The sequence below is a fragment of the Staurois parvus genome, unplaced genomic scaffold (assembly GCF_062004578.1).
Source record: "Staurois parvus isolate SC_StPar_1 unplaced genomic scaffold, SC_StPar_1.0 ptg000287l, whole genome shotgun sequence".
In the NCBI taxonomy this organism is placed as follows: Eukaryota; Metazoa; Chordata; class Amphibia; order Anura; family Ranidae; genus Staurois; species Staurois parvus.
The window spans coordinates 34,941,984-34,955,871 of record NW_028318083.1 but is presented as its reverse complement, the minus strand read 5'-3'; the positions used below and the strand labels follow the sequence as shown (position 1 = coordinate 34,955,871).

At 39.0% G+C, this 13,888-nt stretch overlaps 1 protein-coding gene across 1 annotated transcript in view; it reads right to left on the bottom strand.

The window, feature by feature from the left end:
- The window catches only part of FBXO15 (F-box protein 15), a 262,215-nt gene that overhangs the window by 224,333 nt on the left and 23,994 nt on the right, over positions 1-13,888 (bottom strand). The window lies entirely within an intron of this gene.

Below are 13,888 nucleotides of genomic sequence, written 5' to 3'. Positions count from 1 at the left end.
TGTGTGTGCACGCACTAAAAATTATTAAAGTATTTTTTTTCCCGAAAATCTGCATTTGATAAATCGCTTCACAACTATTGCATTTTAATCTCAAGGCCTTTACTTTTAGAAAATATATTATGTCTGGGTCTTCGAAGTAAAAAATGCAGATTCACAGACATGTATGTGAGAAATGTCAGCACTGGCCTAGTAGGCAAGTGGTTAAAAATAGGCCCATGTCTCTTGGGCACCGTTTTTCAGCCATTTAAAGGGAGGCCTTGACATGAATTTACCATTCATCAGGTGTGCTCATTGCTTTCATATATACTTCACTTAAAATCCTGTGGCCTTGCTGTGTCTTTAGCACTGTGCTTCAGAACTGCTTTGCACAGCAATATTCAAGCATTTCCCATGGTAGAAAATGGGGGAAAGTCCCCAGATGGATTTTTTTTTTTAAAACTGTATAATGAGTACATTAAAAGCCATGGATTAGTTTTGATGTTATTTTCAGAGCATCAAAGTGAGCAGAGTTTAAAAAGTGTTAGTAAAACCAGAAGCTTACTCAGGAAAACACTTCTAAGCCATAGCAAGCCATTCATAGATATACTGCACAACAAAAGACACAATTCAAAACTAATTGCAATATAGGACATATATTTATTGTTAGCCAGGGGTCTTAAGCAAACAACTACATGGCATATCATCCATGACAGTAAGGGCTCGTTCACACTTGGCTGTTTTACCAACGCTTGCCAAACGCCCCTATAGCGTTTGGCAAGCGTTGGTCCGGCGTTTGCGGAGTGTTTTTTAACGCTCTGCAAACGCCACATGCGCGGTTTAGCGGCAGTTGTTAGGCATTTGCCGAGCGTTAAAAGCGCCCCACAAATGCCTACAATGCAGTCTGAAAGGTGTTACCGCTCCGCAAACGCCCCGCAACCGCACCGCAAACGCCGGTCGTGTGTTTGCGGAGTGGCACCATAGGCTAGAATAGGAGGCTTCAAATCCTCCTGACTCGACCAGAGACGTCCGTTTTGCCGCGACGCAAACGCTCCCGTTAGAACAGCACCATGTGCTGTAATGTGCAGAATTGGCAAAGGCGTTTGGGAAGCGGTAAAAACGCTTCCCAAACGCCTCTCTGCCGCCTGCACACAACACTAGTGTGAACGTAGCCTTATAGACATTTTAAAAACCAGTAGTCCTGTGATAAGGAAAAACAGGAAACCAAATTCATATGCATTTCAAGATATGAAGCAATACTAATCCGTTTGGAATCGATAAAGCTGAACAGCCTACAGACTTAATGGACTACAATTAGTAGAGAAACCAATGAACACCTGGGCTACTGCTATTGTGGGACAATCTCATCACTTCCAGCAGAATAGATTATTCTTTGTTTCATATACAGTGGGGATCGAAAGTTTGGGCACCCCAGCTAAAAATTTGTATTAATGTGCATAAAGAAGCCAAGGAAAGATGGAAAAATCTCCAAAAGGCATCAAATTACAGATTAGACATTCTTATAATATGTCAACAAAAGTTAGATTTTATTTCCATCATTTACACTTTCAAAATAACAGAAAACAAAAAAATGTTGTCTGCAAAAGTTTGGGCACCCTGCAGAGTTAATATCTTGTACTGCCCCCTTTGGCAAGTATCACAGCTTGTAAACGCTTTTTGTAGCCAGCCAAGAGTCTTTCAATTCTTGTTTGAGGTATCTTTGCCCATTCTTCCTTACAAAAGTCTTCCAGTTCTTTGAGATTTCTGGGCTGTCTGTCACGCACTGCTCTTTTAAGGTTTATCCATAGATTTTCAATTATGTTGAGGTCAGGAGATTGTGAAGGCCATGGCAAAACCTTCAGTTTACGCCTCTTGATGTAATCCCCTGTGAATTTCGAGGTGTGTTTAGGATCATTATCCATTTGTAGAAGCCATCCTCTCTTTAACTTTAGCTTTTTCACAGATGGCATCAAGTTACCTTCCAAAATTTGCTGAAATTTTATTGAATCCATTTTTCCTTCTACTCATGAGATGTTCCCTGTGCCACTGGCTGCAACACAACCCCAAAGCATGATTGCTCCAACCCCATGCTTAACAGTTGGACAGAGGTTCTTTTCATTAAATTCTGTGCCCCTTCTTCTCCAAACGTACCTTTGCTCATTCTGGCCAAAAAGTTCAATTTTAACGTCATCGGTCCACAGAACTTGTTTCCAAAATGCATCAGGCTTGTCTATATGTTCATTTGTAAAGTTCAAACGATGATTTTTGTGGTGAGGACGTAGAAGAGGTTTTCTTCTGATGGCTCTTCCATGAAGACCATATTTGTACAAGTATCTCTTTATAGTGGAATAGTGTACCACAACTCCAGTGTCTGCCAGATCTTTCTGGAGGGATCGTGCAGTCAAACGTGGGTTTTGAATTGTTTTTCTCACAATCCTGCAAGCTGTTCTGTCTGATATTTTTCTTGGTCTTCCAGATGTTGCTTTAACTTCCACTGGTTTTGATGACTGCCATTTCTTAATTACATTCCGAACAGAGGATATTGACATCTGAAAACGCTTTGCTATCTTCTTATAGCCTTCTCCAGCTTTGTGAGCGTCAACTATTTTTAGTTTCAGTTTTCTAGACAACTGCTTAGAAGAACCCGTGGTGCTGATTGTTGGGGCAAGGTCAGATGAGTCTGGGCATTTAAAACCTTTGAGATTGACATCACCTGGTCTTCCCAGACGATGATTGAGAACAATCCATGACACTGGCAGGTCTCAGCTTGGCAAAGGGGGCAGTGCATGCTATAAATTCTGCAGGGTGCCCAAACTTTTGCAGACGCCATTTTTTTGTTTTCTGTTATTTTGAAAGTGTAAATGATGGAAATAAAATCTAACTTTTGTTGACATATTATAAGAATGTCTAATCTGTAATTTGATGCCTTTTGGAGATTTTTCCATCTTTCCTTGGCTTCTTTATGCACATTAATACAAATGTTTAGCTGGGGTGCCCAAACTTTCGATCCCCACTGTAAATATATGTTTCACTTTGTTTCAGGACAATTCTAGTGCTCAGAAAGAAGCTCCAATGTCTGCTAATTGCCCCAAGTTCTCTGCCTCTCATATAGCAGATTATAATATAGTTTACTATTCACGGGGGGACATTTATCATAGCAGTCACATTAATTGCCACCATTAACCTTTTGAAACTCACTAATTTATCAAAAAAGTGCAACAGAGTTATTAATCTAGTTATGTGTACACATTAATTCCCTGCAGAAAGAATCTGTTGCAATTTTGCAACAGGCACAGTGGCTGGCCACACATACAGCATAGTAACGAACAGGGAATGGACTACAATGATGAGTCAATATCCAAACCCACTCAAACTATGAATGAATCTGTAAAAAAAAAAAAAAAAAAAAAGGCAGATGATGTACAGTGCCTTGAAAAAGTATTCGTACCCCTTGAAATTTTCCACATTTTGTCATGTTACAACTAAAAACGTAAATGTATTTTACTAGGATTTTAGGTGATAGATCAACACAAAGTGGCACATAATTATGAAAAGGAAAATGATAAATCAACATTTTTTAAAAATTAATAACTGAAAAGTGTGGTGTGCATTTGTATTCAGCCCCTTTTACTCTGATACCCCTAACTAAAATCTAATGCAATCGATTGCCTTCAGAAGTCATCTAATTAGTATATAGAGTCCACCTGTGTGTAATTTAATAGTATAAATACAGCTGTTCTGTGAAGCCCTCAGAGGTTTGTTAGAGAACTTTAGTGAACAGACAGCATCATCAAGGCCAAAAAACACACCAGACAGATCAGGGATAAAGTTGTGGAGCAGGGTTATATTATAAAAAAATATCCCAAGCTTTGAACATCTCACTGAGCAATGTTCAATCCAACATCCAAAAATGGAAGGAGGATGGCACAACTGAAAACCTACCAAGACATGGCCTTCCACCTAAACTGACAAGTCAAGAAGAGCATTAATCAGAGAAGCAGCCAAGAGGACCATGGTAACTCTGGAGGAGCTGCAGAGATCCACAGCTCAGGTGGGAGAATCTGTCCACAGGACAACTACTAGTTGTGCACTCCACAAGTCTGGCCTTTATGGAAGAGAGGCAAGAAGAAAGACATTGTTGAAAGAAAGCCATATGAAGTCTTATTTGCAGTTTGTGAGAAGCCATGTGGGGGACACAGCAAACATGTGGAGGAAAGTGCTCTGGTCAGATGAGACCAAATTTGAACTCAAGCGCTAAATGCACCAAGCATTAATACGCATTTACATGTGTTAAGATTTTTTTCTGCCAAAGCTCTGCTGCTCCTGGATGCACTGGCAGTCTTTTTCTTTCCCTGCCTCTAAACTCTCCTGCCACTAAACACCATGTGAAAATGTGAAATAGACTCCATCAGGAGCTGGTTCTGGCCAGCTCAGTAGATTGCTTTAAAAAAGAGCTGCATTCTTTCCTAGATACACAGAATATACCTGGATACTAACATTTATAGGTAAAGTTGATCCAGGATATTAACTCTGCAGGGTGCCCAAACTTTTGCAGACGCCATTTTTTTGTTTTCTGTTATTTTGAAAGTGTAAATGATGGAAATAAAATCTAACTTTTGTTGACATATTATAAGAATGTCTAATCTGTAATTTGATGCCTTTTGGAGATTTTTCCATCTTTCCTTGGCTTCTTTATGCACATTAATACAAATTTTTAGCTGGGGTGCCCAAACTTTCGATCCCCACTGTGTATATATATATATATATATATATATATATATATATATATATATATATATATATATATATATATATATATATATATATAACGAAAAATATATAACAGCAAAAAAGAGGAATTATACCAAGCAACAGACATAATTCTATATATAAAATCAATCCATCAATATATAATCATAAAAAAGCTAATAAATACCCACACAGGGGAAATGTATAATAAAACAACTAAAACTAACCACCCATACAATAGAATAGCCTTAAAAAAAAAAAATCTAGAAATAATATCAAATTAAAATTTGCTATGATGAATAAAAAAGTGACTAAAAAAATCAAATAAGATATATGATTAGACGTGGAGTTGAAAGAACAGACTGTACTCAACTATTGTCTATGAAACAGTTTAAATCCATATCAACGTTGAGTCCTTTAGGATAAAGGGTACCTGTCACGGACGCGGCGTCAGACCCCAGACCTTCTCATCAAACTCGTGACAGAAGGACCGGCCGATCTAAAACCGCGGTGTGACGTGCGTAACGCCGCCACACTCAGCTGCGCCCTGCACAACGATTGTCCAGCTAATGGTCTACAATCTGTGCCTGCAGCCTGAATGCGCTTGTTACTGGGTCGGGTTAATTACGCAACTAACCCTTCACTGCCACCACCCCTTTTTGTACAGAGGAAGGGGAAACTCTCCTTATCAATTAATACACTATAATGATTTAAATAATGATCTATATAAAACACAGTTGGCAGGCCCGTTATACAGAGATTAAAACAAACAGTAACGTCTCTTCAAAGGCAGGGATTCATAAATTGCAATTAAGAACTATAGGAACAGTTCAACACTTTCAGAAAGAAAGATTTATTACTAAAAGAGTCACACAGGTGCAATAAAAGAAATATTTACAAAGAAGATGTAACTAAGATGTATATATATCTATACATGTACAGAAAACAGCATAGCACAGCAAGAGATAGAGAGAGGTGAAAGGGTTAAAGTTACATGCCAATTAAGTCTTAGCCATAAGCAGATCCAAGTTTCAGAGCAAAGGGTCTCCCTAAATTACGATGGGATGATAGGAGAACTTTTTAGCTTAGCCTCAGGCCTACAGCCTGTGCTTTTTAAAGTCCCCCAGCAGGGGGGTGCCTTTGAGTAACTGGCCAATACTCTGTTTAGATAGGGATCTCGGGCGGACTCTGAATTAAAACCAATATCTTCAAAATCCATGATATGAAATGCAGGGGACAAATTGACTTGAGGAATGTTCATTTAATTCTGTCACCTTAAACTGTTTCAATCTCTTTCAATTCCTGGGAGAAGCTGCCTTATCTTTTTTATGATGTGTGAGCCTACACAGGTTCTTGGGTCAGTGCTTCCCAATTCTCTCAGAAACACTGGCCTTATCATGACTTAGGTGAGGAAGGCTACACTTTCGCAGACTGCTCGGCACCGAACTAAGGATGCCTTGCCCTGTTGTTGACCCATAACCAGCACACACACATCTGTCACTGTGCCTCTCAGGAAGGGAGGGGGAAGGAGAATAAAGGATTGAGGGAGAAATGTATGCTCTTATCAAATGGATGTGCCTTGACAAAATGGTGGCACTGCGTCCATCTCTGAGCGCAAGATTGCTACAGTACCCATCTCAAATATCCACTTGGATTCGAGTTAAGAGACAGCCCTTCTCTTATTAGTCCCCTTCCAATGTGTTTTTACAATATCAATACCTATAAATGTGAGGGAAGAAGGGTCTCTGTTGTGACATGGCCTATAATGTTTTGAGAGCGAGTGATCTTTAAAACCTCTTTTGACATTGTACACATGTTCCCTCAGTCTGTCTCGCAACCTCCTTGTAGTGCGTCCTATATATTGTTTCCAGCACGGGCACCCTAATAGATAAACAACAAACCGGCTATGGCATGTAATGAATTTGTCAATGCTATATTCCTTGCCTGTACGTAACGATGTAAATGAATTAACCTTTTACTGTTGGTTATTACATAGACATATGACGCATTTGTTGCATGGAAAGAATCCCGTCATGTCAGAAAAAAAGGTCATATTGGGAGGTGGGTTCACAACATTAGGTGCTATTTTATTTCTTAATGCCATTGTCCATCTGAAAGTGACCTCTGGTCTATCTGGTAAGATTTTGGCAAGGACTAGATCTGCTTTCAGAATGCCCCAGTTCTTATTAAGGATCCTAGTGATTGCCTTATGCTGGACCGAAAAGGTGGTAACAAATGGACATACTTTAGGTGGTCTTTGTGTAGCTTCACCATTCAACATATCCTCCCTAATGGTACCGGCTACTAATTCAAGCACCTGATCCAGCTCTGACTCATTGTTACCTTTTTCTAAAAACCTCTCCTTTAATATGGAAGCCCTAGTGTAGTAAGTATTGAGGTCAGTACAATTTCTCTTAATCCTAAGGAACTGGCCTTTAGGGGTATTTTATAGCCAAGCTGGGTGGTGACAGCTATCCGTTGGAATAAACTATTCTGGTCTGTGTTTTTGAAAAAGGATTCTGTAATGATTCTACCTCCTTTCTTCAATAGTGTTAAATCAAGGAAGTTTATCTGACAAGAACTGTACTCAAAAGGTTAATTTAATATTCAAATCATTATTATTTAACGTGCCGCAAAAATTTTTAAGTGTCTGTTCATCTCCGTTCCATTATAAAAAAATATCAATGTAGCGCCTGTAGAAGGAAAGCTCAGGCCAGTCCCTGGCATATATGATATCCTCCTCCCACCTGGCCATGAACAAATTGAACAGGCTGGGAGCAAATTTTGCTCCTATGGCTACTCCCTTGGTTTGAAGGTAATACTTATTGTCAAGCCAAAAATAGTTTTTCACCATAGCAAATTCTAAAAACTGTAGAATAAAATCTTTTTGTATAATAGGCATATCTGTAAAACCATCTAAATAAAAATTAACAACCTCCATCCCATCATTATGGTTAATATTACTATAAAGAGAGAATACATCTGCAGTAACCAAAAGAGTATGTGAGCCTACAGATAGATCTCCAATATCCCTAAGCATCTGCTTTGTATCCTTCAGATAGGATGGGGTGTTTATTACCAGAGGCTGCAAGAAATGGTCTATGTACTGACTTATTTTAGAACAAAGTGAACCTATCCCACTGATAGGCCTGCCAGGGGGGTTGACAGGATCTTTATGTATCTTTGGTAAAACGTACATAACTGGTAACCTTGAGGCAGAAGGACATAAAAAGTCTCTTTTCTATTTATAATATGATCTTGATATCCCGTTAATTATAGTTTTTAGAGATTTTTTGTATTGTATCAGGGGATCTTTACGTAACAGGAGGTATGTACTAGTATCATTAAGTATGTTATATACGTCATGTAATCCTCTTTATTTCAAATGACCATACCTCCACCCTTATCCGCAGGTCTGATTACCAAGTCTTTTTTATCAAGAAGGGTTTTTATGGCTCTGTTTAAATGTTGTTGGTCACATGGATGTTTGACTTTTATGGCTTCCAAATCCTTCAAAACCATTTCTTTAAAAAACATTCACATATGAATGAGACTGTTGGGGTGGGTTGAATAAAGAAGTGTTCCTAAAATTTGAACTAAGAATACCATTAGAACTAGGAACACTAAGAGGAGGTATTACGCACAGCGGGATTATTAAGTGATACTTGTCTTACAAATTTATTAATATGAATATATGTTTGAAACTTATTTAACCTTGTTTTCGGGGCAAATTTGAGGCCTTTGTCTAATAGATTAAGTTCTTGCTTGGATAATTCTACTTTACTCAGGTTAAATATACCCTTCCCAGCTATATACGTCTTTTTTTTGGATCGATTCATCCTCTTCCCTCCTCTCTTTCCTCTGGTATTGAACTTCTTTTTCTTGGTCTGCCCTGTCCTAAAAAATGATGGGATGGTGTATATTGTTCATTAGGTGGCACTTCTTGTTGATCAAATCTTAAGGTGGATGGGGGGGCATTGAAGTTCCTATATTGTTGAGGTGGGGGCTGTTGTCTTTGGGGTGTCCCTTTATTGTACCTGGGGGAGAAATATTGTGGTCTGTGATTGTGATCGGAATCATTCCTTGGGGCTTGCCAGTTTTGTTTGTACACAGCGGTACTACCTCTTGACCTAAACCAGTGTTTCTCAACTCCAGTCCTCATGGACCCCCAACAGGTCATGTTTTTTTTTTTTTTTTTTTTTTTTTTTTTAAATTTAAATATTTATAAATTTTTCATGTTATTACAAAAATTCCACAAGAAGAGACACAATACATATAAATAATCCATACATTTCTACTTTGTCCCTTCTATTGACCTCTTTTCTTTCCCTTCCCTCCCAACCCACCTTTTCCCCCCCTTCCCCCCCTCCCTCCCCTCTGCAAGATCTCCAATCTCTCAAGGCCCAATAACTTTAAATAACTTCCTAGTTTAGAGTTTTCTATATTTCTCTTTCAATCCTGATTTTTCCCATTTTACCCATCGCGAATAGTATAATTTCAACCTGTCTTCCTGAATATAATATAATAAGATTTTTCCATTCTACTAATCTGGATTACCCTATTGATCCAATCCTCCTCCGTCGGCACCTCTGTCTTCCACCAAAACTTGGGGATCAACCCTTTTGCAGCACTTAAGTAGTACCATACTCCTGATTCTTTGTATTTATTTACTGTTGTCTCAACATTATGTAGGAGACACATGGTTGGGTCTAATCCTATGTCATTTCCAGTTATTATTTCTATTAATTTGACTATTGTCTTCCAGAAAACCTGAATTTTTGGACATTGCCACCAAATATGAAACACCGTGCCCTCCTCCCCACATCCTCTCCAACACATTTTTGAATTCTCCCCCCTCATCCTGTGCTCAGTGCTCGGTGTAATATGCCATCGTGTCAAACATTTATAATTAATCTCAATGTCTCTCATACTAACACTCTCGTGAACTAATCTAAATATCTTATTCTGTTGATCTTCATCTATCTCCACCTCCATGTCTCTTTCCCAATTTGTTATAAAAATTAACTCTGTGTGTCTAATTCTGTGAGTATTCTATACATTTTTGTGACACCGTGTTTCCCATCTCGACGTGTTTCTAATAGCCTTTCAAACATATTCCACTCCTTTTTTAATCTCAAGGGTTTTGGGAGAGTTCCAATAAAACATTTTAATTGATGATATTTCCACTCATCTATTTTAATAAACATATCTCCTCCCCTCTCTTTTAATTCTTTAAATGTTCTCAATTCCCCCTCTACCAATACATCTCTCAATTGGATATCTTCCTTTTTAAACCATCTCCCTGATATCTCATCTTTTCCTGGAGGGAAGAACTCCGTGTTTGCAAGAGGCATTAATATAGAGTTGAATTCCCATTTCATGTGTTTATGTAAATTGTCCCGTATCCTTAAAACATTTAAAGTGTAAGTGCTTGTGCTTTCTTTAATTCTTCTATAATGTGCTGGAACCCATATCATTTTACTTAAATTAATTCCACTCAGTTCATTTTCTATTTTTACCCAACTTTTCCCCTTATAGTTAAAAGTCCAATCATAAATTCTTGCTAAAATTACTGCTTTGTAATATCTCTTGACATCAGGTAGTCCCATCCCCCCTTTCTCTTTAGTCCTACTTAGTGTTTCATATGATATTCTTGGTTTTTTATTCCTCCATATATATCTTGTTAACATTCTTCTCATTATCTTAAAAAAAACCTCTGGGAGTTTGATTGGAATCATTTGAAATCTATAGAGTATTTTAGGTATAATTACCATTTTAATTAGGTTTATACGTCCTAACCATGATGGGTTTCCTCCTTCTAATCTTTTTAGTTCGTCCTTAGTCTCATTTATCAGAGAAATATAGTTTAATCTATACAGTTGTTTATATGAGGCAGCAAGTTTTATTCCTAGGTATTTTATATCTTTTTCTCTCCAGATAAAGGGGAATTCTTTTTGTAGCTTTTCTTTTTCGCTCTTTGGTATATTAATGTTCAGAATCTCTGTTTTTGTTGGGTTAATTTTTAGATTTGATAGTTCACCATATTCCTTCAGGACCTTCATTATACTTGGTAGTGTTATTCGGGGGTTGCCTACATAAAACAGTAGGTCATCCGCAAAGGCCGCTACTTTATGTTCTATGTTTTCTATCTGTATTCCCTTTATCGCTCCACTATTCCTTATTATTGATAGCAGGGGTTCCAATGTCAAAACATACAGCAAGGGGGACAATGGACATCCTTGTCTTGTTCCATTGGACATCCTAATGGATTCCGACCTCTCCCCATTTACCGTGATGATTGCGGTGGGCTCCCTATATAATTTACCTATCCACTCACGCATTCTCTCTCCAATCCCCAACACTTCCAAGTTGTCCATCATAAAGCCCCAGTCCACTCTATCAAACGCCTTTTCGGCATCAATTGACAAGAGCACCACCGGGGCTTTCCCTTTTCTACTTTTCTGGATAAGCATCAAAGTTCTCAACCCATTGTCTCTACCCTCTCTCCCCGGGACAAAGCCCACCTGGTCTCCATGGATCCATTTGGGCATTAGATCTTTCAGCCTGTTTGCTAGGACCTTTGCGTACAACTTGGTATCAGTGTTCAGCAATGAAATTGGTCTATAGCTAGAGCACTGAGAAGGATCTTTTCCCTCCTTGTGAATGAGAACGACATGGGCCTGAAGGTATTCCCTCCTCCCCTCCATCCCACCTCCCAAGTCATTCATATATTTCTTTAACTTTGGTAACAGAACTTCACAACATTTTTTATAGTACTTAACTGTATAACCATCCGGGCCTGGACTTTTCCCTCCCCCTGTACTTCTTAATGCTACTTCTATTTCTTCCTGGGAAATTTCTGCATCCAAGGAGTTCAGTTGTGTTTCACTGAGCTTTGGCAATCCCGCATTTTTTAAATATATCTTCCTTTTTTCATTAATACCTTCTCTAGTTTCTTTTGGTGAACCTTGGTGGCTGATGTTATACAACTTTCTATAGTACTCCGTGAATACTTTAATGATTTCTTTAGTTGAGTGGACCAACTCCCCCTTAGGGCTTTTTATCTTTTCTATATAATTCCTGTTTTTCTTTTTATTCAGGGCTCTCATTAAGTATTTTCCTGGTCTATCATCCCATCTATATCTTTCACTTAATACTTTGTTATATACTCTTCTCCTCTCCTCTTCCATCAATCTCTCTAATTCGTCTCTTTTATCCATTAAATTCTGTCTTGTTTCTATTGTTATTTTCTTCTTATGTATCTGCTCCAAATCCAGGATTTCCTTTAAGAGTCCACTAACCCTCTCTCTTCTTTCTTTTTTCTTCCTTGCTCCCATCGCAATCAAGATTCCTCTTATATATACCTTATGATTTTCCCATACTGTAGCTGTCGATACTTCCTCTGTCTCATTCTCCTTGAAGTATACCTTAATCTCTTCCCTGATATCCTCATCTAAGAGAAGAGCCTCATTCAACCTCCATCCTAAACCTCCCGTCCACCTTTTTCCCCATCCTATTTTCATTATGACTGGGGCATGGTACGAAAAATTTCTTGTCTCTATTTCTATTTTAACCAGCATTTCAATGAGTTGATGTTCTATTAAAATATAATCCAGTCTCAAGTATATCCCATGTGCATTAGAGAAGAAGGTATAGTCTCTGTCTTTCTAATGCATCATTCTCCAGGTGTCCACCAGTTGGTACTCATGGATCGCCTTCAAGGCTCTCAGAGACCTACCCCCCTCTCTCTGCACGAGGGAGGTTGCATCCTTTTGTGGGTCCATACAAAGATTTAAATCTCCTGCTATTATCAAACGCCCTTTTTTAAAGTCTATCAATTTTTTTAGCAAGCCCTTCAAAAAGATCTCAGGTTTCTTGTTGGGGCAATATATATTGGCTAGTGTACATTCAATTCCCTGTAGTTTACCCTTCAAAAACAGGAATCTCCCTTCCGGGTCAGTCTTTCTATCTTCCAACTCAAATCTCATATTCTTTGCCAATCCTATTGCCACCCCCTTTGCTCTTTTGATTGGAGAGTCAGCATAATACCATGTTGGATAATATTTGGATTTTAATTTCACATTTGATTCTCAAAATGTGTCTCCTGTAAAAATACCACTGACATTGCCCTGTGATGTAACTCTTTAAACAACTTAAATCTTTTCCCAGGACAATTCAACCCATTCACATTATATGTTATAAACTGTATTTCTTCCATCCTTCTTGATTCTGTCTATCTCTCTTCTAATTCGTCTCCTCCTATTAGGCCCGTATATCTTGCAGAATATTAACCCCACCACCCCCCCCCCCCACCCAAATATTTACCCAACCTCCCCACCTCCCGCTCCCTCCCCCCCAACCCCCCTCTCCCACCCCCCTCTCCTCTCACCCCCTCCTCTTTTTCCCCTACCCATTTTTAGGCCTATAACCTGCCTACAAATCATCTGTGGATCTATTTCCACTATTGATTTAAAACTTAGGGCGTAAGCTCCGCCCATGTACGGCTCACCTCTCCTCCGACCCCCCCAGATCCCCTCTCTCTATCATCTAGACTCAGCAAGAATCTATACTTCCCTGCCTTAACCGTAGCTTCCAAGAGGGTCTCTACTTCCGGAGGGGAGAGACCAGGGGCTAGAGAGGGAGAGGAAAAAAAAAAAAAAACACAACATATTTTCTACTTAATTCTCCCTCCTTTCCCTCCTCAACCCCGAGGCCTCCCCCCGACACGCTGCCAGTCCTCTTTTCTTGTATCATCTGTATCTCCTTTATCTTCTTCTTTCCACCCAGCTATCTCCATTCTTTGCAAATCCAGTTTTTCGCAAAAATCACTTAAATCCTCCGGTAATCTCAAATAAGCTGTGACCCCATTTTTCCAGCCAACTAGAGATGCTGAGGTACCCCATCTATACTGCACATTCTGTTTTCTCATTTGATCCAACAGGGGTCTCAGGGATCTCCTTCTCCATAGGGTCACTGCTGTTAAGTCCGCAAATATTTGGATAGTCAAATCTCCATACTTAATTGATGATCTTCCCTTGGTCTTCTTCCAAATCTCATCTTTGACCCCAAATTTTTGGAACTGGACAATTATGTCTCTCGGTCTATCCTTCTCAGTAGCCTGTTTGAACTTTCCTATTCTGAACACTCCGTCTGGCTTGATCCC